Source organism: Bos taurus, chromosome X (genome assembly GCF_002263795.3).
Source record: "Bos taurus isolate L1 Dominette 01449 registration number 42190680 breed Hereford chromosome X, ARS-UCD2.0, whole genome shotgun sequence".
NCBI lineage: Eukaryota > Metazoa > Chordata > Mammalia > Artiodactyla > Bovidae > Bos > Bos taurus.
Window position 1 is genome coordinate 45,685,565 of NC_037357.1, and position 25,364 is coordinate 45,710,928.

Here is a 25,364-nt window from a genome sequence, read left to right on the forward strand (position 1 = left end):
TTAGGAGAAGCTGATAAGGTAAGGGATCAGAGTGAAGATAAATTCTCCTTTAGATTTGTTGAAATTGCAATAATGATGGTGCATGGAAGTAGGACAGGCTGTCGGTTTGAAATATGGAACTTAGGAATTGGCAGGAATGCTGAGGGCTGGAGCTGTTCATTTGGTGATATTAGTGCTGAGGTGATATTGAGAAGTATGCCTACTCTGGTCAAGTTGAAGATCAAATTGGTAGGAAACATGTAAAAGACTGCCTCTTTGTAAGATATAATTGTCATACTCCAAGATCATGAATTTTCTCACCATGTTTTCAATTCTTGTCTTTAATCAACTAACATTTTTTGAAAGGAGTACTTCCACAAGGAGGTTTAGAAAACCTCTCCCTGAGTGTTTTAGACCATTTAGTTAGCATTTTAACATATCTTAACAGATGCTTATAGTCTGTTTTAAGAGTTACAGAAATGATAGGAATTCCAAACCAAAAGAGGGAATTGCAGCATGACCTCTTGACAAGAAATGCATTTTGGGTCAAATGCAACACAAATGACTGTCAGTCATATGTTGATTATGGTTTCACTGGGTAGGCAGGAGTATACACAGTCCTGATCTGTCATTTTCACGAGGGCAGAATCTCTAGTGGTTAATGTGGTGGCAATCACAGAATCGGCAGCTAGTATATACTAGCTGAATGGATGGATGAAATACAAAATAAATATAGATCCAGGCCTAGCATCAAAGTGTGTGCCTTTTAAGTCAAAGCGAAGAACTAGAACACATGAATATGATTTCAGAACATTAAAATACACACATACAATTTAAGACATGCCACGAGAAAGTGTTGCACAACATATAGTAAGTTATAGTAGTTTATGGATTGAGCTTTTGACCAGGCAAAATAGGAGGAAGTTTCCATTAAGATCACAGAGATTTATCCAAGACTTACCCATTTCTTCTCTGAATTTTTTACAAAATAAAATATTTGACAACATAAGTTAAAATAATACTGATATATGTGTGTATATATATATATGTGTGTGTGTGTGTGTGTGTTTGTCTCCTATATATAAATAGAATTCTGTGTATACATATGCACTTAATGGTAGAATTTTAAAAGAATAAACAATAAATTAAAAAAAAAAAGAAATATTGGCCCCAATCCATTTACATAGGGAATGATAGGACTTAATCACAATGAACCTAACTCGACTTCCCTACTACTAAAATGACTTAATGAGATATAAGACAAAAAATAAAGGTTATGTTTTGGAAAGCAGGAAAGGGCATTATGGTTCAGTACCTTCACTTAACTAACCTTTAAGTGTGCAATTAACATTTAAAAGAAATAAAGTTTTGAAAGAATTCTAGAGTCATTGCAAAAATGTAAAAAAAGGAGTTAAAAGCCAATGGTTTTTAGGAGAAATCCCTTTAGATAACTGTGACAGTCATCAGAAAGTGAATTTGTGATGTGTAAAAAGAGGAAGAAAAATCTGCTCGTTTGATGACAGAGTAACTGCTTTCCCCTTTGTTGTTTTCTTTGTGAACTTCAGCTCATTGACATTTTCTAAGATGAAATTTTCATACTGACCTAGAATTGATCTTTTAAACACAAATCTTAGACTGTTTGAAAGAAGATTCTCAGTAGTAAGTAGGAGCAGCGGGACAGAAAAATAGAAGGGTTGAAACTTTATAGGATATTTGCCTATTAATTCACAATTTGTCAGAATATAAGTTGTCTTTAAAAATTTATAATTTCTAGCCTCTGCTATTACAAACAGCTTTCCCCTTTCAGTATAGGGGGTGTCTGAACTCTTCTTTGCAATTTATTTATAGATCTTAAGTAGCCATAGTATCAACATGGCAACTAAACAAAAGCTATTTACAGTTGTTTAATTGGGCAATATGACATTTAAACACTAGCCCAATCCACATCTGTTCACCTGTGGTTTGCTTCCTCTTGCTCCTAGCTGCTGTTGCAAGACCTTAACTTTTCAAAAACTATCTCCATTAGATGTTTCTATGGCTCTCAAGGAATAGCTTCCAGATCTTATGAACTAATTTGTCAGCTTTTATGTAGCTGCTGTGGGTGATTTTCCTCATTTCCTATTTTGATCCCTTTCCTTGGCATCATTGTGAGTGGGAAGAGGAGAGGAGTTTCCCATGGGGCATAGCTGCTATGCACTGAAGCCCTCTCCATGCCAAGGGTGTGGAGTGTCCTATGGCAAGATACAGAAACATGTTTTACTTTCTTTGTCTCCCTCCCCCCCCCCTTTTTTTTTTAACATGCTTGATTTTCGGAATAACCAAGCACTCAGACATATGAGGGGATAGGTAGGCCAGGCCTGGAGACATATCCAAGAAGCAACTATTGCACTCACAAGCACTTTGATCCTTTCCAAAATGCAAGCTTTCCTACTGGGCCTAGCCTGATTGTATAATACACGCTTCTCTTCCTTTAGGTAGGACAGGGGCTTCCCCAGTGGCTCAGCGGTAAAGAATCTGCCTGCATTGCAGGAGACGCAGGTTCAATTTCTGGATCCGGAAGATCCCATGGAGTAGGAAATGGCAACCCACTCCAGCATTCTTGCCTGGAAAATTCCCCGGACAGAGGAGCCTGACATGCTACAGTCCATAGAGTCGTAAAGAGTTGAACACGACTGAAGCGACTTAGCATGGATCTTCCAGGAGGCCTAAAAATATGGACTTCCAACTGACTCCAAGGACTGTCCACATTATTCTTAAACTGTGCATTGAACATTTTTCTCTCTTGACATACTTTTAAAGATAAGTGAAGGAGCATAGAGGCAAATGAGTATTGCTATCTCTCCTCTTTCTTCTAACCCTCCTTCCTCTTCTATTCAGGACTTGAGGGACATGAAAACATTGTTAATGTCTTATCTTATGCTCCATTTTTTAGTATTTATGGAAAAATACTGAAGTGTCTTCAGGTATTGGCTATGATGGCCACTTGAAACATGGTTTCTAGATGTAGTAGGTTCATTAAGCAAGAAGTCCTATAACGTAGGCTGTATCTACCACACATTGAGAGGGTTTTATTCTAAACATTATTTGTAAATAGAATGTACTAAACACTGGAAGCTGTATCAGCTTATAACTCAGTCTGAAGACCGTATCCAGAATCAGAATACATGTAAGCCCATTGAATGTGTTAATTATTTCATATAGCTGAACAGAGAAAGAAAAGAAATGTCACCTGCCAGGGAGCCTGCAGTGTAAAGATGACTTAACAGGTTATCTTCAGCTGGAAGAGAAGCAAAATAACAAGTTTCACATTCAGAGCTAAAATCCTATTATAGGCTTGATTCATTCTATAATAGTTATTTTCACAGGTAAAACTTAAAATTGAGATGGAGAGTTGAAAATATGCAGAGATGATATTTTTAATAATGGTAACAACATTTTTAATCTTTCTAATTGAATTTCCCTGTAGGGAAAATTATAAAAGTTACCATTCTGATTCTTTGTTTTCCTTAATAACATACTTCACAAAAAATCCTATTAACAGAGAAAAATTTTTGAAAAACAATTTATATACATCAGAAATATTCTAGAAAAGTAGAAATAACACCTTGATATTTACTTACCTTTCCATTCTATTAAAAAAAATATTAATGAGACGTAGTAGCTGGGCTTAATTTCATTTGATGTTTATATTGCTATATCAATATTGATTTTTCTTTTAGGTCAAATGATATGATATTGTAAATCTTTGGACTAATCAGTACACAGCGGGTGCCATTGCAGGCATAGAGCTTAGTGGAAATGCAAAATTAGTGGGATGAGAGTAAAGATAAATAGAGACCAAAGAGGACTTAAAAGTAGATTGAGATACAGCTGTTTTCCATGGGACATATAAGGTTATATATTGCCTACTCTTTTTTTTTTTTTTTAATTTGAAAACAGTTATAATATACAGTGTAATATCTAACCCTTTTTTAAATATACAGTTTACCTGGTGTTAAGTATATTTAAATTGTGTTTCAATCGTCACCACTATTTCCAGAAATTTTTCATTATCCCACACAGAAATTCTATCCTTTTAAGCAGTAACTTCCCATTGCCCTCTGCCCCCAGCTCCTGGTAACCTCTTTTCTATTGTGTCTAAGAATCTATTCTAGATCAGTGGGTTCATACAGTGTTTGTCTTTTTTTGTCTATCTTATTTCACTAACCCTAAAATTCTCAAGATTCATCACTGTTTTAGCGTGGATCAAAACCTCCTTTTTCTAGTGAATAATATTTTGTTGTATGTATATATCATATTTATCAATATATCCGTTGATGGAAAAGTAGGTTGTTTCTGCCTTCTCACTATTGAATAACAATGGTAGCATTGTGTACACATAACTGTTTGAGATGCTGTTTTCAGTTCTTTTTGTTACATAACCAAGATGGAATTGTGGGATCATACGGTTAATTCCGTTTTTAATTTCTAAGAAACCACCAAGCTGTTTTCCACATTGCTGATGCCATTTTACATTCTAACCAGCAATGCGTAAGGGATCCTATTTTAATACATCCTTACCAAGAGTTTTTATTTCCCACTTTTTGGACAGTAGCCTTTCTAGTGGGCATTGTAAAAATGGTATCTCATTATAGGTGCTTAAAAAAATGCTATTGTAAATGGAATTGTTTTCTTAATTTCCTTTCAGATTATAGTGCACAGAAATACAACTGATTTTTGCATGCTGACTAAGTATCCTGAAACTTTGCTGAATTCATTTATTAGCTCTTTCAGGTTTTTTTTGTTGGATTATTTAGTGTTTTCTTCATATAAAATCATCATCTGTAAAGAGAGACAATTGTTTTTAATTTTCTAATTTGAATGCCTTTTATTTCTCTTTCTTATCTAATTGCTCTGGTTAGTGCTATGATGCATAGATGTGTTGTAAGCATTCATCCTTGCCTTGTTCCTGTTCTTAACAGATATAATTTCAGTCTTTTATCATTGAGTATATTATCTGTGACATCTTTTTATATTGTCTTTATCATTTTGTGAAAGTTTGCTTTTATTCCTCGTTTAAAGAGCATTTTTTTCCTCACAAATATGTGTTGGATTTTATCAAATGCTTTTAATGTATTAGTTGAAATGATTATGTGAGATGTTTTCCCTGTATTCTATTAATGTGGCATATTACATTGGTTTATTTTATTTTTTTTGGACAAAGAGAAATAAACACTATTTTTAAACATTCTACAAAATAGGATGTTTACTCATTGGATGATATAAATCTGCATTACTGAGGTTTCACATCACAAAAGAATTAGAGACCACGCGATTTTAGCTTAGCGAGATTCCTTCTTATGCTTTTTTTCTGTATTTGTTAGGTTGAATGAGTTTAAGTGGCAAAGAAAAAAAGTGCAAAAACTTTGCATAATTTTCCTACTCAAAATATAATTAAGTCACAATAATTAAAGTTTTGGCTTGCTTGTTTTTTTGTAATATATATATATATATATAATTGAAGTTTAGTTCACTTACAATGTTTCAGGTGCACAGCAAATTGATTCAGTTATCCAAATACACATATATTATTTTTGAAATTATTTTCTATCATAGGTTATTGCAAGACATTGACTATTGTTCCCTATGCTATACAATAAACCTTTGTTGCTTGTTGTATTTCTATTTTTTAATTAGAAGTCTAGCATTCTATTCATACTAAGTCAAAGTAGAATCAAAATGTCATAATTTTTTTAGTTAGGCAAAAAAATCATAAGTTTTCTAAAATATATATATTATACATAGTTTATATACATATACAAAAGCTTTTCTACTTACACTTGATCTTTAAGGCTTGAAAAAGAACATCATAAAAAAGAGAGAGATGGATAAATTGGAGAACATAAACTAAGTGAAATGGGAGCACTGAATATAAAATAGAAAAAGTGAAACAAACTAGATAAAAGTAAAAGATCATCATATTTTTATATGTTGAATCACCCCTACATTCCAACTATTATTTTAGATCTGTATATTTCTTTCTTCAACTCTGTCAGTTTTACTTCATGTATTTTGGGTCTCGGTTCTTTTATAGGAATATGTTCATAACAATTATATCTTCTTGATGGGTTGAAACTTTTATTAATATATAATATCCTTGTCTCTTGTGACCTTTTATGATTTGAAGTGACAATTTTAATTTGACAATAATATCGATACCTCACTTTTTTTTTTGGCTACTATATACATGCCATATTTTTTCCCATTCTTTTGCTTTCAATCACTTTGTATCTTTTTATTGAAAGCATGTAGACTGCATATAGTAGTATGTTTGTTTATTTATTTGCTTGTTTTATTGAGGTATAATTGATACATAATTTTGTTTACTGCCCTTTAATTTCTGCTTGTAGGGCCTCCTTTAGTATTTGGGGACAGAACAGTCTTGCTAGTGATAAATTATCTTTTCTTGTTGCTGTTGTTGTTATTGTTAATTTGGAAATGTCTTAGTTTTTCATTCTTCAGGATGGTTTTTGTGGGTATAAAATTCTTTTTGATAGTCTTTTATTTCAGCACTTATTTTATCCCACTACCTTTTGACTCCAGTGGGAGAAATCATATAATAATCCTATTACTGCTAAGTCACTTCAGTCGTGTCCGACTCTGTTCGACCCCGTAGACGGCAGCCCAGGCTCCTCCATCCATGGGATTTTCCAGGCAAGAGTACTGGAGTGAGGTGCCATTGCCTTCTGTGAATAATCCTATTAAGGATTCCTTAAATGTGACAATTCACTTCTCTTGCTGCTTTAAAAATTATCATTTTCTACATTTGACACTTTGATTAGAAAGTGTCTCATAGTTCTTTGATGTCCTGCTTGGAGTTAATGAGCTTCTTGGGTGTGTGTATTTACGTATTTCATCAGATTTGGAAAGTTTTCAATCATTATTTATTCGGATATTTTTTTCTTCCCTTTCTCTTTTGGGAATCCTGTGATATACATGTTGGTATGCTTGGTGTCCCACAGATCCCTCATGCTTTGTTTATTTTTCTTCATTCTTTTATCTTTTTGTTCCTTCAACCTAATAATATCAGTTTCTTTACCTTCACATTCATTGATCGTTTCCTCTGCCTGCCCATATCTAATCGTATAATAAATTTTAAATTTCAGTTATTGATACTTTTCACATTCAGAATTTCTGTTGGATTCCTTTTTGTAATTTCTATGTCTTTCTTATTCTATTCATAATATTATTTTCCTTTAGTTATTTGTCCATAGTTTACTTTAGCTCATTGATCATCTTTAAAACAGTTTATTTAATATTTTTGATTTATAACTTTAAATTCTGAACTTCTTCGGGAATCATTTCTGTCAAATTCTTTTTTCGCTGCATCGGCAATGCTTTATTGTTTCTTCTCATGCTTTGTAATATTTTTGTTGAGAACTGGAGATTTGAATATATTATAACTTTGGAAATCTAATTATGTCACTCCTTAAAGACAGCTGATTTTTGTTTTCTGAGGATGGTTTTCCTTGTGTGTGGTCACTCTAGTTTGGGTTTCAATATCTCTTCAGTCAGCCAGTGATCTGACAATGCATGCTACGTCACTTCAGTCACTTCTGACTCTTTGTGACCCCATGGACTGTAGCCCGTCAGCCTCCTCTGTCCATGCAGATTCTTCAGGCAAGAATACTGGAGTGGGTTGCCATGCCCTCCTCCTAGGGGACCTTTCTAACCCAGGGATCGTGGCAGGAGGTTCTTTACCATTAGTGCCACCTAGGTCTGACAAAGATTTCCTTAGTTGTTTGGTTCCAAAAGGCATTAGAGGTGTTTCTGCCTGTTTAAATCTTCTAATAGATGCCATTAGGGAAAGCTGCTGCAACCAGAGACTGTTGAAACCAAGGCGAGTATCTGCCAAACCAACCAGAATGCACATCTCTGAATTCTGGAGAACGGGATCCCCATTGCTCCCCCTGGCATCAGCCATTCCCTTTTGCAACTTAGGCATTATCCTCACGGTGACAGGAATGGTGATCCACTCAGTATTCTTGCCTGGGAATCCCATGGACAGAGGAGCCTGATGCGCTACAGTCCATAGGGTCGCAAAGAGTCAGGCACAACTGAGTGACTAACACACATACACATTGTGTGTGTGTGTATATGTGTGCACTTGTTTGTGTGTTTGTGTGTGTATATATTTAAGTTGTTCTGAAAGATAGTTTTTAAGTGAACTATCTGAAAGATATCGGAAAGGTGGTTTTAACAGTTTTGTCTGAAAGATAGTTTTAAATAGGGTTGCACACTTGTCCCTCAGACTCAGTGTTGGACTATGATGTGGCCAACTTTGAGGTGGTAAAGTTGAAACAGCTGGTAAAATGATGTGTTGATTGTAGGGGCAAAAGCTCGGCTTCTTTCTTTGATAATTGTTTGAGGAATTGGAAATCACATAGAAGAACAGAATAGAAAAAAATACAGATATTATAAATAATTGGAGATTATTTTTATAGGCTTGATGTGGTTTGTAAGATTGAAAATGATTCCAAATTTTGCCAATATTGAAGAGTATAGTTGATGATTATTGTTAGTGCACATGAGTAAATTCTACATAGTATTTTTCTGTTTTTTTTTTAAATAGATTGACTAAGTATCATGACAGGAAATAAATCTTAAAATTATGGTATGTGTTTAAGACCTAGAAACATAGTCAATTTTGTAATGTTATTTATTGTCATATGATTTTTTAATTTCACATTTATATACTATAGTGCAGAGAAACCAAACACTTCTATATATTTATTCACATTAAATTGTAGCTGTTTTTTGGTTAAGTTTTTGGGGAGAAGGGGAAGATACACTGGTACTGTGACAGAAGCACAATCAGAAATTTATCCACTATATTAATCACTTTTATAGTTTTTAATATATCTTTTATAATCCTAATAATGAAATACTAAACTGTTACGCTTTTATTTCCTTTTAGAACCTTGTAAAACATCTTCCTGAGCAGAAGGTACTCAATGAACTAGCAGAGCTGAAGAATGAATATGATGACCTCTGTGAACCTGAACAGTTTGGAGTTGTGGTATGTATCTAGACTAAGGGCCCACAGACTCAGCTTGGAGGTAACACATAACAGAAACAGGGGCGGGGGTAGGGGGGAAGACATTTCAATTGCTTATATTTTTATTTTTTTTCCTACTGTATAACTATATAACTTATGTAACATTGGCTGTTGGGGGAAAAAAACCTTATTACTTATAATATTATTGAAAAATAAAGTTAAGATATACATTATGAAATACCTCACAACATCTCAGGGATCTTCCTGTATATCAATGCTGATATTAATATTCATGTATAAAAAGAACATATTATTGACAATTTTTCCTTCTATTTAGATCTTGCTATTACAATTTGGCTTTTTAATAAAGTTAGGCTTCTTAAGGGTGGAATGGTGAAAACTGTTATAGATAATTAGAAATATTCTAGAGTCTCTTTTGAATGGTATATATTGTATCAGAAAAAAGACAAAACTTTTCAGATTTCCCGTACAGTGTCATTAATTGATTAAAACCATTAAATACACAGTTTCAGCTGGAAATAAAATTTCATAAATACATTTCTTTAGTGTGGTTAATTAACTACTGAAATGAATTATGTTTTCTTATCTCCTCTTCATTGTAAATGGTATAAAATAAGACTAGGTGTAGATTATGTATTAAAACAATAGTTTTATATATGTTTGTATCTGTGTATGTATATATATATATGTATATATATGTTTCAAGCTTTCCTCAAAACTGCTATTCAAATAATTGACAAAAAGATGGTGGGTATGATGATTTATTTAATTTCCTAGAGAAAAGCTATTTTTGACTCAGTGTTCAATTCAAGTTTGGTCCCATATAAAATAAACAGTTCTATTACAGCTTTCAGTTTTACCCTGGTTCTCTGACCATTTTCCATCTGCATACTAAGACTTCTAAAAATTACCGTTGCACTTAATGGTCAAATACTCTACTTCATTCAAAATATTTTATAACCTCTTTAATAGTAATACATTTGATTTGATGTGATTTGCTACTCTAAAATTTTAAAATCCTGTTTAAAATCAAAATGTGATAGAACAGAGAACATTCCTTTTGAACATATGCAATAACTGCTTACCCATATTTAGAGTTTATTAGTTCTCAGATATTGGAGAAGGCGATAGCACCCCACTCCAGACTCTTGCCTGGAAAATCCCATGGACAGAGGAGCCTGGTGGGCTGCAGTCCATGGGGTCGCAAAGAGTTGGACACAACTGAGCGACTTCCCTTTCACTTTTCACTTTCCTGCATTGGAGAAGGAAATGGCAACCCATTCTAGTGTTCTTGCCTGGAGAAGCCCAGGGATGGGGGAGCCTGGTAGGCTGCCATCTATGGGGTCGCACAGAGTCGGACACGACTGAAGCAACTTAGCAGCAGCAGCAGTTCTCAGATATATCACTGCATATGCCATCATAATCAACAAAAGAGTCTGAAATGCAGTACTTGGATGCAATCTCAAGAACGACAGAATGATCTCTGTTCATTTCCAAGGCAAACCATTCAGTATCACAGTAATCCACGTCTGTGCCCCAACCAGTAATGCTGAAGAAGCTGAACGGTTCTATGAAGACCTACAAAACCTTTTAGAACTAACACCCAAAAAAGATGTCCTTTTCATTATAGGGGACTGGAATGCAAAAGTAGGAAGTCAAGAAACACCTGGAGTAACAGGCAAATTTGGCCTTGGAATATGGAATGAAGCAGGGCAAAGACTAATAGAGTTTTGCAAAGAAAATGCACTGGTCATAACAAACACCCTCTTCCAACAACACAAGAGAAAACTCTACACATGGACATCACCAGATGGTCAACACTGAAATCAGATTGATTATATTCTTTGCAGCCAAAGATGGAGAAACTCTATACAGTCAGCAAAAACAAGACCAGGAGCTGACTGTGGCTCAGACCATGAACTCCTTATTGCCAAATTCAGACTTAAATTGAAGAAAGTAGGGAAAACCACTAGACCATTCAGGTATGACCTAAATCAAATCCCTTATGATTGTACAGTGGAAGTGAGAAATAGATTTAAGGGCCTAGATCTGATAGACAGAGTGCCTGATGAACTATGGATGGAGGTTCATGACATTGTATAGGAGACAGGGATCAAGACCATCCCCATGGAAAAGAAATGCAAAAAAGCAAAATGGCTGTCTGAGGAGGCCTTACAAATAGCTGTGAAAAGAAGAGAAGCAAAAAGCAAAGGAGAAAGGGAAAGATATAAGCATCTGAATGCAGAGTTACAAAGAATAGAAAGAAGAGATAAGAAAGCCTTCCTCAGCGATCAATGTAAGGAAATAGAGGAAAACAACAGAATGAGAAAGACTAGAGACCTCTTCAAGAAAATTAGAGATACCAAAGGAACATTTCATGCAAAGATTGGCTTGATAAAGGACAGAAATGGTATGGACCTAACAGAAGCAGTAGATATTAAGAAGAGGTGGCAGGAATACACAGAAGAACTGTACAAAAAAGATCTTCACGACCAAGACAATCACGATGGTGTGATCACTCATCTAAAGCCAGACATCCTGGAATGTGAAATCAAGTGGGCCTTAGAAAGCATCCCTATGAACAAAGCTAGTGGAGGTGATGGAATTCCAGGTGAGCTATTTCAAATCCTAAAAGATGAGGCTGTGAAAGTGCTGCACTCAATATGCCAGCACATTTGGAAAACTCAGTATTGGCCACAGGACTGGAAAAGGTCAGTTTTCATTCCAATTCCAAAGAAAGGCAATGCCAAAGAATGCTCAAACTACCGCACAATTGCACTCATCTCACATGCTAGTAAAGTAATGCTCAAAATTCTCCAAGCCAGGCTTCAGCAATACATGAACCGTGAACTTCCAGATGTTCAAGCTGGTTTTAGAAAAAAGGGAGGAACCAGAGATCAAATTGCCAACATCTGCTGGATCATCAAAAAAGCAAGAGAATTCCAGAAAAACATTTATTTCTGCTTTGTTGACTATGCCAAAGCCTTTGACTGTGCGGATCACCACAGACTGTGGAAAATTCTGAAAGAGATGGGAATACCAGACCACCTGATCTGCCTCTTGAGAAACCTATATGCAGGTCAGGAAGCAACAGTTAGAACTGGACATGGAACAATAGACTGGTTCCAAATAGGAAAAGGAGTACATCAAGGCTGTATATTGTCACCCTGCTTATTTAACTTATATGCAGAGTGCATCATGAGAAATGCTGGACTGGAAGAAACACAAACTGGAATCAAGATTGCTGGGAGAAAAATCAGTAACCTCAGATACGCAGATGATACCACCCTTATGGCAGAAAGTGAAGAGGAACTAAAAAGGCTCTTGATGAAAATGAAAGTGGAGAGTGAAAAAGTGGCTTAAAGCTCAGCATTCAGAAAATGAAGATCATGGCATCTGGTCCCATCACTTCATGGGAAATAGATGGAGAAACAGTGGAAACAGTGTCAGACTTTATTTTTCTGGGCTCCAAAATCACTGCAGATGGTGACTGCAGCCATGAAATTAAAAGACGCTTACTCCTTGGAAGCAAAGTTATGACCAACCTAGATAGCATATTGAAAAGCAGAGACATTACTTTGCCAACAAATGTCCGTCTAGTCAAGGCTATGGTTTTTCCAGTCGTCATGTATGGATGTGAGTGTTGGACTGTGAAGAAGGCTTAGCGCCAAAGAATTGATGCTTTTGAACTGTGGTGTTGGAGAAGACTCTTGAGAGTCCCTTGGACTGCAAGGAGATCCAACCAGTCCATTCTGAAGGCGGTCAGCCCTGGGATTACTTTTGTAGGAATGATGCTAGAGCTGAAACTCCAGTACTTTGGCCACCTCATGTGGAGAGTTGACTTATTGGAAAAGACTCTGATGCTGGGAGGGATTGGGGGCAGGTGGAGAAGGGGATGACAGAGGATGCGATGGCTGGATGGCATCACTGACTCGATGGACGTGAGTCTGAGTCAACTCCAGGAGTTGGTGATGGACAGGGAGGCCTGGCGTGCTGTGGTTCATGGGGTTGCAAAGAGTCGGACATGACTGAGTGACTGAACTGAACTGAACTGATGGTGATGTAGGAGGGTTCTGTCAAATCCTTGAAAAGCAAATCAGGAATGTATATTTAGGGTGAAATAGAGCATGTATAGGTACCTGAAGAAACTATCTCTTATTTTTGAATTAAGCAAATTAAACTGGCCAGATATTGTTTATTAAGTAGCAATACTTTAACACAACATTAAATAATAAAATTTTCTAGACTGAAGTCCACACTTAAAAGTTAAGCTACTGGAATTCATATTATAATTGAAGCAAGCTTATATACCATCCGAGAATTCAGCTGTGTCATGATGGTTATGAGTTTTACATTAGGTACACTGTAGTTTCTCTGAAGCTATTTTTTTCCTGAATGCAGTTTATCTTGGAAGATGTATTAGTTTGCCTAGCAAGTCCTTAAAGAGGAATATCCTTGGTACTACACTTAGGAAATGAAGTTTTGGGACATAAAGAGCAATATACCTTCCGAACTCAAAGCAAAATAGGAAAGGAAAGAGATTTCGTGTTTATGCATGCAACCATAAATAATTCTGGGGCTGTGAGCATGAAGTCCCCTGGTCCTCTTATTTACTCTCCCCATCCTTAGCTATATGTCTATAGGGAAGTTAGTCAATGACATTTCTAAGTAGTTTATGCTATATAAATTATCTAAGGCAGCATCAGTCAGGATTTGCCTGATCTAAATAAAGATTAGATAGTCTCATATCTAGCGAAAAGTTTCTTGAAATAATGATATAACTTAGTCTTTTTACCACATATGTAAGCATGTATATCTTGTATATAATAGCCAGTAGATAAGTGCTTATTGAATTTTAAGATAATTATTACAACTAAGTATGAGCCTGAGATTAAAAATAGCATAGTTTATGTCTCAAAGTAAAAATTATGTTCAAATATATTTCTTCAAGTCTATTCTGAAATTAAATTCACTTCTCTGTGGAAATGTCCAAATACTTTTTAATTCTGGAAATATATGGACAGCCTCCATTTAGGACAACTTTGGACATCTATAGAATCCTCCACCCAAATGAGAAAGGTTCCAAACTTGTTGTCTTGCTTTTGCTTTCTTCCGCCATCAAAATTATTAGTTTAGTCTTCTTAAAAATGTATATTCATCGTGTGATTTCTGTATTGAAACCCTTCAGTGTCTGCCAGAGTTTACAGAATAAAATCTGAGCTCCTTCACATTCTCATTGTGCCTCTAACTCTCTGACATTATGTCTCCCTGTTCTCTTTGGCAAATTGAGTGAATTGGTGTCTTTATGACATTTTAGCTTTTACCTTGGTGGGACTCTTATTGCCATTTCAGCAGTTATTTTACTTGTTCTTAATTCAGTGGTCTTTTGTTTTTTCTATAAGGGCTATACCATATCTTACCTGCTTTCTTCAAGTCTATTCTCCCTCCCCTTACCATTCTTTTCAACCTCAGTTCAGTTCAGTTCAGTCGCTCAGTCGTGTCCGACTCTTCGCAACCCCATGAATCGCAGCACGCCAGGCCTCCCTGTCCATCACCAACTCCCGGAGTTCACCCAAACTCATGTTCATTGAGTCAGTGATGCCATCCAGCCATCTCATCTTCTGTTGTCCCCTTCTCCTCCTGCCCCCAATCCCTCCCAGCATCAGAGTCTTTTCCAATGAGTCAACTCTTCGCATGAGGTGGCCAAAGTACTGGAGTTTCAGCTTTAGCATCATTCCTTCCAAGGAAATCCCAGGGCTGATCTCCTTCAAGATGGACTGGTTGGATCTCCTTGCAGTCCAAGGAACTCTCAAGAGTCTTCTCCAACACCACAGTTCAAAAGCAGCAATTTTTCGGCAGACAACCTAATCTCTTACCAGGGAAATGAGAAAGCAAATAGGTGCTAGAACAGTATCTCTTCTACCCATAGTTGTTGTCTCTACCCATATCTTGTGTTAACCTCCTCTGTCAAACCTCAGAAAAAGGAATACTTTATTTATTATGACTAATACTATCGTTCTTGTTGTTGTTAATGATAGAAATAAGAATGTATTGAGATGTTACTATGTCCAGTGCCATGCTAGGTGTTTTTACATGCGCTATCTCATGAATTCCTCACAGCCCTATGAGACTGGTATTATTGTTAACCCCACGTTACAGATGAGGATAGTGAGGGCAATGGAGGTTTTGGACCTTGTTCAGTTACAGAGCAGTAGGTACAGAACTTAGTCCCAGGCAGTCTGATGTCATGGACTGTGATTTTAACAACTGTACTGAACTGGTGGTGTGTGCTTATGTGTACATGTACATGTGTGTGTGAAATTGTCTACTATATACTAATATACTTATCTCTGTCTAAGGCATTAATTATCCCCTGCCTACTTTTGTTTTATTTGTCTGTTGCCTCTTCAGTTCCTCAGTCTCCACTCTGCTCTTCTCTTCAGAAATAAGAATCTTCTTAGGTCATTCATTGCCCCAAAATGTATGAATGGATAGCTGGATGGATGGATGAATAAAAAATGCGTCACTGGCCCTGAAGTCCATGATAAATACTGCCCTCTCTTCATCAGTCTCTTTGTTTTCTACTTCCGTACCTCTAGTTACTTACTCTTCAGGAAACAGCAATCAGAATGCTGCCTTAAATAATGCGTTGAAACTGATCTAGGAGAGATCATCAATTAACTCCTAATTGCATCTAAAATATACAGTCGATCTACTGACTTCTCTTCTGTGCTGTTACTACTGTAACCCAAGCCAGCATCCTCTTTCCCTTAACCATTACAGTATACTTTTAGCCTGTTTTCTCCACTTATGCTTTCGACCTTTTTCCAAATCAGTCTAGGCACAGCCCTTGATGTGACATTTCTAAAGTACATTTGTGTTGCATCATTATTTATCTGCTTAAAGCATCAGTGTATTGTTTTTTAAATTCACCATGCTCTTTCCTGTCTTTGGACCATTACACACGCTGCTCCCTCTTACTCCCACTCCTGCCTGCCTCTCTCCTGCTTATTCTTTGAGTCTCTGCTTAAATTTTTCTCCCCATTATGTTCTCACTTACTTATTAAGTCTCCCTATTAAATTCTCTCAGAGCACCTTTTTTTTCTTTCCCTTTCCCAAAATTATCATGGTTTTTAATTAAATGTTTAATTGCAAGGTTTTTTATTGAATGACCCCTGCTAGATTACAACTTCTTTAAATGTCTGTATTATATTGATTTAATTCACATGATATACTTACAATGTTTGTTGAATATATTAGCTTGAATGCAAAATCAAGTGGGCTGTTTTTATTCCTGTCTAATTCTGTATCCATTTGGTACTTGAACGTTGAAAAATTTAGATTCCTTGTTGCGTCCTTTTCTTTCTTTGCCTTCTTTAGTGGTAAATACTGTTTCCTAATTTTACTCCTATCACCCTGCCAATGTCCTTTAGAATTTTCTTTATTGTATAACTTCTTGGGTGATAAAAACAAAATCTCATCAGTTAGAGATGTACATATGCCACAATTGCAATTACTCTTGCAATATTCACTAAAATCTCATCAAAAAAAAAAAAAACAAACAGTAAAACTGGCAAGACTACAGAAGAATCAGGCTTTGAATTTTTTGAAAAAAGATAAACTTACCTGAAACAGTGACTGGGCTGCTAAGCTTTCTCTAAACTTTCTTTCCCTCTTTTTTTTTTTAATCAGCCATATCATTGGATTTGCTTATTTTCACATGTCATAAATTAAAAAAAAAAAAAGAAAAAAGAGAGAGAGAAGAAAAAAGAAACAAAAAAAATCTAGGGACCTTTCCTGTATCTAGAGGCAGGTTTCCTGGGAAGAGGGGTATGTTCCTTCCCACACCGTCTAGGATAAATAATCCTTTTCTTTAGAAGGGTAGATTGGCTGCATAGCTTCCCACTGACTTGTCCTTCAATCTGCCTCCCACAGAAGTGAATTTGGTACATTATTGTAATTATGTGCTGTACCTGTACTGGGGGGAAAAAACACAGCTCTGAAAACTCTGCCAGTTAGAACCCCCAGCAGGAGCTTTTAGAGTCCTCCCAGTGTGTTTGCAGCTCAGCTGTTCTCAAACCTTAGAGCAATGGAAATTCCCACTTGTCTTGCACTGTGCATGGAGACCCATACTGTGTGTATCTATTAAAGTAACACATCTTCTGAGAAAAAGAAGGCAATAATTAGTTCTCTTAGTAATTGGTACTTTGTTTTTCTGACTTCAAAATTACCCACATTTTTCAATTAAAAACATTCTAAAGCTATAATCTAAGAAAAAGATGTTGAGATAGCCTTGTGCATAAAAAACATTTATAATGAAAAGCAAAGATTATGTGATACTGCTGACAGCACAGTTAATTTTTTTTTCTTTTTCTGCATAAATATGTGAAAGTGGGAGGAGTGGATTTATGCCTGTAGTTGGAACTACAGCTATAAAATCAGTTAGCTTTTTAATTTTTTTTGAAGCCCCGCAAGAGCTTATGAGCTGTATTCAAGATAGCTTAATCAGGTGAAAAGGAAATTCTTAAAAGCTTTTTTTTTTTTTTTCCCCCACACATCATCAAAGGTAGTTAGTTTGGATGGAAGATTGTAACTCTTCTGTTCCATTAATATTAAATCATTATTCAAGTTTGCATATTCATGGGGAAAATTGCATTTTTCTTTATCTGCTTTCATTCAAAGTGTTCGGTGTTTTGATATGTGATGCCTTGATTGTTTCTATTTTCATTCCTTCTGTAAATATGAATGCTAGCTCTTATGTCTAGATGTACCTTCATTTTTATCTGAAAAAAAAAAAGATGATTTAATAATTGTGAAATCAAGTAAAAGAAAACTCACCATGGTGTGTTCTCAAATCCATGTATTCAGATTCTGGTTCATTTCATTAACTTCTCATAATAATCCACTTTGTGACAGGATGGCTTATTTCCATCAGCTTTTACAATACAATGAGGTAAAATAAAACCGTCTGAAAACTGAATATTCAGATAAAGTCTGTGGATGTCAATTAAATTTTCTATTGATTGATTTTCATTAAATTTTTAAAAAATGAAAAATTAACTCCTTTCCCCTATCCATATATCAGTGATCCTTTAAAATAATAGCCTAGTATCAACGAGTGTTCTAATGGCCGTTCTTGGCCTCAGACAGTTGTTAGAATGATGTTTTGAAAATTCTTTATCCATTTCTTAATGTAACTCTTTTGAGCTTCCAGTGTCTCTTGGGGTCGACATTGTTACCAGGTTCTGTTCCAGACTGAAAATGAGTAAATACGTGCTGATGCATAATTTCCACATATCACTCTATTTGAGGAAAATATTCTCTATGAGCACATCATTACTTGTCTGGGATAGAGTCAGTTTTCAAAACCCTGTTTTTCCAAAGTTTCATTTTACAGATTACCAATGACTCTTCTCTCTCCTGACATCTAATATACAAACATTTGCCATTGGCTCCATACAGCAGGTGCACCTGTATTGATGATTTTGTCCAGTCTGAGTACTAGGTATACTGCAGAAAGTACAACAGTGAGCAGTAGAGAGCCTACCCTGGAAGGGGTTATGTCTAAAAGAGAATAATAAAATGATTTATTTAACAGGGAATCACAGACGTCCTTGTTTTAAATATTTCCGTGCTTCCAAACATCAGAGTTTAGCTCAGTTTTCAAGTCTGGCTCTCACAACTTTTATAGGAAGATCTTCCTGCTGTCTAACTTAAATTGACGCTTCTTTATCGTCACTTCATTATGTCAGCTTTGTTATAGTCACTGATACAGAATTATTCTGTAATTTTAATGTATATTGGGTCCCAAGAGTATTTAGGTATCAGGGGAAACACTTTTGTAACAAATATGTATTTATTACAAATATATCTGTTAATTCCCATGAATCTTTAATATTATTTATTAAAGATATTAGAAGATCACTTATGCTCACATGTGATGGCAGTTGAAAATGAGTTTCTTAGCAGTGAAAAATGAAAGAAAATAGAAATCACCTTAAAAGTGAGTGACACATGACTTCAGGAGTGGCATGGAACTGCTTCCTCCTCCTTCACACATGATTGTTACACTTGGATCTTTTCTCTTTCTCTCTGGAATCTTATGGTAGTTCGGCAGAACATCAGTATTCACCAGCTGCATAGATAGTAAAGTATATAAAATTCAAATTATATTAACAAAATTGTGTCTAACTCTTTGGGGAAATAACCAATTTGTGTCTGCTCTCACTAAAGCTGTCAGTATACTTTTTTTTTAATATAGTGCAGATCATCTGAAGACATGATAGCTGCTTGATGTGATTTGATAGACAAGTATCTTGTAACACAAATAAATCCCCTACATAATACAACACCTTGGTCAGCATCCCACAGCACTTCAAGGAATGAATTATAAAACAAAGGATGACAGTCAACTAAAATGCTGCAAGGGACTACAAGGAAAAACAAACATACATTTCAGCCAAGTTTTTGTTATATTTCCTTATATCACTTAGGTACACTCAAGTACCTTTATGAGACATGAGTCTTTTAATAATTGTAACTGTGGCTGGGGATGTCACTCAGTGCTTCTTATGATTTCTCTGCTTCAGTTATCTAAGACATTCCCTTACACAGACAAATCCTCTAATGGTGATTTAGCTATTGTCTATCAGTCTACCCTGCTCTGATCATAAAAATTCATACTTCTGACTGCAGAAAATTCTATTACTATGATCAAAGCATACTGTTTTGTGGCTTCTGTTAAGAGAGTCTATATAGTTTCACCTCCTCCATAAGTCTCTTGATTTTTATAGTAACATGTTTTCACTGCTAACATTTCTAGTGGAAAATTTATATGATACATTGAAATTGACTGAAGGGAGCACTGCATGATATTTACAAAGTGCTCAATAGATAATGAAGGCCATTCTTCATCAAGCCCTAGTGACACATGTCCCTTAATGGATGAGAAAAACTTCATCTCAGGTTTTGGAGAACAGTCAGGGACCATGATACCTTCTTGGGGTAATTTCAGAGAATGAGTAAAGATAATAATAGCAATAATAGCTATTGTTTTAGAGTTATTCTATTGTGTCAGCTATCATGATAGCAGTTTTACACAAAAGGTCTCATTTGTCTTACTGAAACATGTATGAATGACTTAAGGGATACATTTTACTGGTGGAGAATAAAGTGTCAGAAACCTTTAATAAATTGCATTAGATTGTAACTATAAAGTAACACAACTATAGTTCAAGTCCAGATCTATGTAACTCAAAAGTCCTATTTCTTCTACTTAATTTACCTTCTGAGTCTAGAGAATACAGAGAATGATTTCTTTCCCTCTCTGAGGATTAAGGGGATAATTCTCTTGAACCTATCTTTCAAAATAGTTATTTAGAGCTCTGAATTCGGGCTGTTATTGAGCCTGGGAAGTATCATTGGGATGACCCTTTTGGTAGCTAATTACTTTACATAGGAAGTAGGGTACCTTCTTACTGCCCCACAGTAGCCTACTGTGATGCCTCTTTACACTGTGCATCTGCTTCCTAATCCTGTCCTTTGCTGATATTGGACTTTATGTTTGTATTAATGAGTATATCCATTCATTCACTAATTTTATAAGATTTTCTTTCAAATTACATATGATATTTATTACCTACTCTGCACTAAATTTTATTTTAGTAGGTAAATGAAGGAAGATATTTTGCTAGATCAAAGGGCAGATGTGATCCTCTTATAATGTATAACCTCTTCCCTGAATGAGGTTGATTGGTGATAGATTGTATCCAGTAATAGCAGTCAAGATAGGTAATTCCCTAGGATTTCTGGTTCAACATCTTAGCTGAAGACATCATTTTGGGGACAGTAAAATATTACCATCCGTTGTTAATTTTGTTCAATAGGCAACCCGCCTGTCTTCCTTGGGAGAAGATCCAGAAAATAGGCAGCTCAGGAGTGCTTTTAAAATCAATCAGCAAATATTTGAATGTTTAATATATGCAAGGACCTGTGTTCAGTGCTACACAAGATGCAGTCTTTGATTCTTCTCTCTATGTACTCATCAACAACCTGCTTCCCACAATATTCTGATAACTCCAAAATCTGCCAACTCTGATACTTATCTCCTAAATTCAAGGACTGAATTTCCAAATGCTACCAGATATCATAACAATAGCTAAACTCAAAATATCAGGAAAGCAATATTATTTCCCTATTACAGAGGTTCATTTTACTATCCATGTGACGATTTGGAGGGGGGAATGCTGGAAGGATCAGGGAACACGTTTAAATAGTCAGTTTTAGTGATTCAACCTTGAAGTATGTAAATTTTAACCTTGAGTGATGAGAACTGAAAATAAGAGCCAATTCTAAGTAATTCTTCAGGTTAAAATATAGGCAAGGAATGGTATTAAATTACATTGTGTTTTCCGTGATTTCAACATGACTTCAAGATTTGGAGTCTTAATGTTGTTGCTTAATCACTAAGTCATGTCCTAATCCATGTCCTAATAATGGGAATCTAATAGTGTCTTTGTTAGAAGTAAAATACACTGGTGTCTGAAAGAATAGTGAACCAAGTTCACTTAAATGCTAATAAAAATGTCTTGGTAACGTCCAACTAATAGTTTTTATTTGTGGATGTCACACTGTTTGCCTCACCTTTCCACAACCCTAGAGACAGAGACAAAAAAGGAAGGAACTAATATATATGGATCATATGTTTGGCTCCTACCTAATTTTCAAAACAAAACTGCTTAACAGGACTTATCCTTTAATTAAAAATGAGGAAACTGAAGCAGATAAATTAGGTGGATTAGCTTCACACAGTCAGACTCTGCAAAACTGTCTAGATTGACTCATTTGGTTGAATTTTCTACTAAGCCGTACCCTACCAGCCCCCAATGCCTTAGTCCCTGATTGACTTACTGGAGTATAGGTAGCAGATCAAGGGAAGCAAATTCATCTACCCTCATTTTCTTAAACAAACAAGTAATCCAAACAGTAAGCCAAACCAAATTGCCACTTCCTTCTGCCTTCATTAATGCCAACAGTATTCTACCTCACAAAAGACTAAATGCCTTGGAACCATCTTTGACTTTATCCTCCCATAACTGATCATTTACTACTAAGTCCCTTTGGTTCTTCCTTAATTCTTCTTCTTGTATATGTTGCTTTCATTCCCTTTCTACTGTCAACATCCTAGGGCATTACCTGTTTCTAAGACCTTTTGAAAACTTAACTAACAGTATTCCTATCCCTAGTCTCTTATTCAACAAGTCATACATACCACTCTCAATATGACTTACGAGGTGGCCTGGTGTAGTTATTGAGAGTCTGAGTTCTGTAGCCAAAATGCCTGAGTTCAGAACTTCAACATACAGTTTGACTCTGTACAAGTTATTTAGTATTTCTGTGCTTCACTTGCCTCATTTTTAGGAGACTAACGTGAATAATGCGTTTTCCTGGTGGCTCAGATGGTAAAGAATCCACCTGCAATGCAGGAGACCCAAGTTCAATCCCTAGGTCAGGAAGATGCCCTGGAGAAGGGACTGTTTCCCCACTCCAGTATTCTTGCCTGGACAATTCTATGGACAGAGGAACCTGGTGGGCTACAGTGCATAGGGTCACAAAGAATTGGACATGACTAAACAGCAAGTCAATGGCACCCCACTCCAGTACTCTTGCCTGGAGAACCCCATGGACGGAGGAGCCTGGTAGGCTGCAGTCCATGGGGTCACTAAGAGTCGGGCACGACTGAGCGACTTCACTTTCACTTTTCACTTTCATGCATTGGAGAAGGAAATGGCAACCCACTCCAGTGTTCTTGCCTGGAGAACCCCAGGGACGGAGGATCCTGGTGGGCTGCCATCTATGGGGTAACACAGAGTCGGACACGACTGAAGCGACTTAGCAGCAGCAGCAGCAGCAAACGACTAACACACAATGTGAATAACCATTTCCTAGGGTGGTTTTGAGAATCAAATCCACGTATATGTATATAACAGATTTATAGAACAATGTCTGGCACAGAGTTGTTTCTATAACTATTAAAGTACTTTTGGTCACATTATTTTGGTTGGGGGTGGTATTGGAAAAAAAAATCAAATCCATGCTGTTTTGGGTTTATAGACCAAACATTGACATACAAAGCCCAGAAACAGTAAACCAAGCATTGACATGCAAAGCCCAGAAACAGATATGAATGCAACACAGATATGAATTAAAACAAATGGTATTAGAACTGAAGCAAGACTAAAAATATCTATGTAAAGCTTAGGCTTTAAATTCCTTGTGGATCTCTGACCAAAGCCACCCTAGTGTTCAGAGTTCCTACAGGTCTTACAGAGCATAGCCAGAAGGGAAGTATATGGTGACTAGCACCTGGTCCAAGTAGTTCTGTGGTTTTTTTAACCATCAGGGAGACTGAAAAATTCCTACTTTTAAATGTATATTAATAAAATGATAGAAAACTTGCTTCTGTGCTAATGATAGCCAGGTAACAATAAAAAGAAAGGAAAAATTAAGTGGGAAAGGATTTGGAAACAGTGATAGAGGCATAAATGAAGGCAGAAAAAGACATAGAACCTTGGATAGATTCCCACACAAATTTACATGTGGGAGATTAGATTTGTTCATTCATGGAGACTTTAATATGGTTAGCTTCCAATTTTTATGGCATTTCAGTTCAGTTCAGTTCAGTCACTCAATCATGTCTGACTCTTTGTGACCCCATGAATCGTAGCACGCCAGGCCTCCCTGTCCATCACCAACTCCTGGAGTTCACCCAGACTCACGTCCATCAAGTCAGTGATGCCATCCAGCCATCTCATCCTCTGTCGTCCCCTTCTCCTCCTGCCCCCGATCCCTCCCAGCATCAGAGTCTTTTCCAATGAGTCAACTCTTCGCATGAGGTGGCCAAAGTTCTGGAGTTTCAGCTTTAGCATCATTCCTTCCAAAGAAATCCCAGGGCTGATCTCCTTCAGAATGGACTGGTTGGATCTCCTTGCAGTCCAAGGGATTCTCAAAAGTCTTCTCCAAAACCACAGTTCAAAAGCATCAATTCTTCGGTGCTCAGTCTTCTTCACAGTCCAACTGTCACATCCATACATGACGACTGGAAAAACCATAGCCTTGACTAGACGGACTTTTGTTGGCAAAGTAATGGCTCTGCTTTTCAATATGCTATCTAGGTTGGTCATAACTTTCCTTTCAAGGAGTAAGCGTCTTTTAATTTCATGGCTGCAGTCACCATCTGCAGTGATTTTGGAGCCCAAGAAAATGAAGTCTGACACTGTTTCCACTGTTTCCCCATCTATTTCCCATGAAGTGATGGGACCAGATGCCATGATCTTCATTTTCTGAATGTTGAGCTTTAAGCCAACTTTTTCACTCTCCACTTTCACTTTCATCAAGAGGCTTTTTAGTTCCTCTTCACTTTCTGTCATAAGGGTGGTGTCATCTGCATATCTGAGGTTATTGATATTTCTCCCGTCAATCTTGATTCCAGCTTGTGTTTCTTCCAGTCCAGCGTTTCTCATGATGTACTCTGCATATAAGTTAAATAAGCAGAGTGACAATATACAGCCTTGACGTACTCCTTTTCCTATTTGGAACCAGTCTGTTGTTCTATGTCCAGTTCTAACTATTGCTTCCTGGCCTGCATACAGATTTCTCAAGAGGCAGGTCAGGTGGTCTGGTATTCCCATCTCTTTCATGGACTCTAAAGGGACTTTGATTCAAATTTTGCCCCTAGGTATATACCTCATATATCCCTAAACTATAAATCTTTTCTCACTTCATTCCTTCTCTCTACAACTTCTTTTTGGTCCCTAATTGTTTTTGCTTACTCACTCACTTTCTCTCTATTTCTCTCTACTTTCTTAATTTTTAATTATTTAACCATTTGAATCCCCTCTACTGTGAAGCCTTTGTTAAATGTTGTAGTCATAGAGTTTAAAGTTTTGTCTTATTTCAGTGTACATCTCCAGCACTTAATTTCTGTTTACCCATTTAGAATCATGGGCTAGTTTTATTGCTAGCTGTAGTTATCATGTGATTCTGTTATGAGTTCTAGGCTATATTGGACACTTTTTGTGAGTAGATGGTGTATCTTATACTTACCACGCGAGTACTGAAAAAGTAGGATGCTTTGAATATTCTCCTGATTGTGTTTTTGCAAAGCTGTTGATGAGTGATATGACCTACATTTCAGACATAGTAACAGGGATATTCCCAGTATACTTTTATATATCTGCCTATGAAAAGCATGAATGCATATAGGAGAATTAGCAGACAGCAAAGGTTAATTTTTGGAGAGGGAGACACCCATGGTTAATGACAAAAT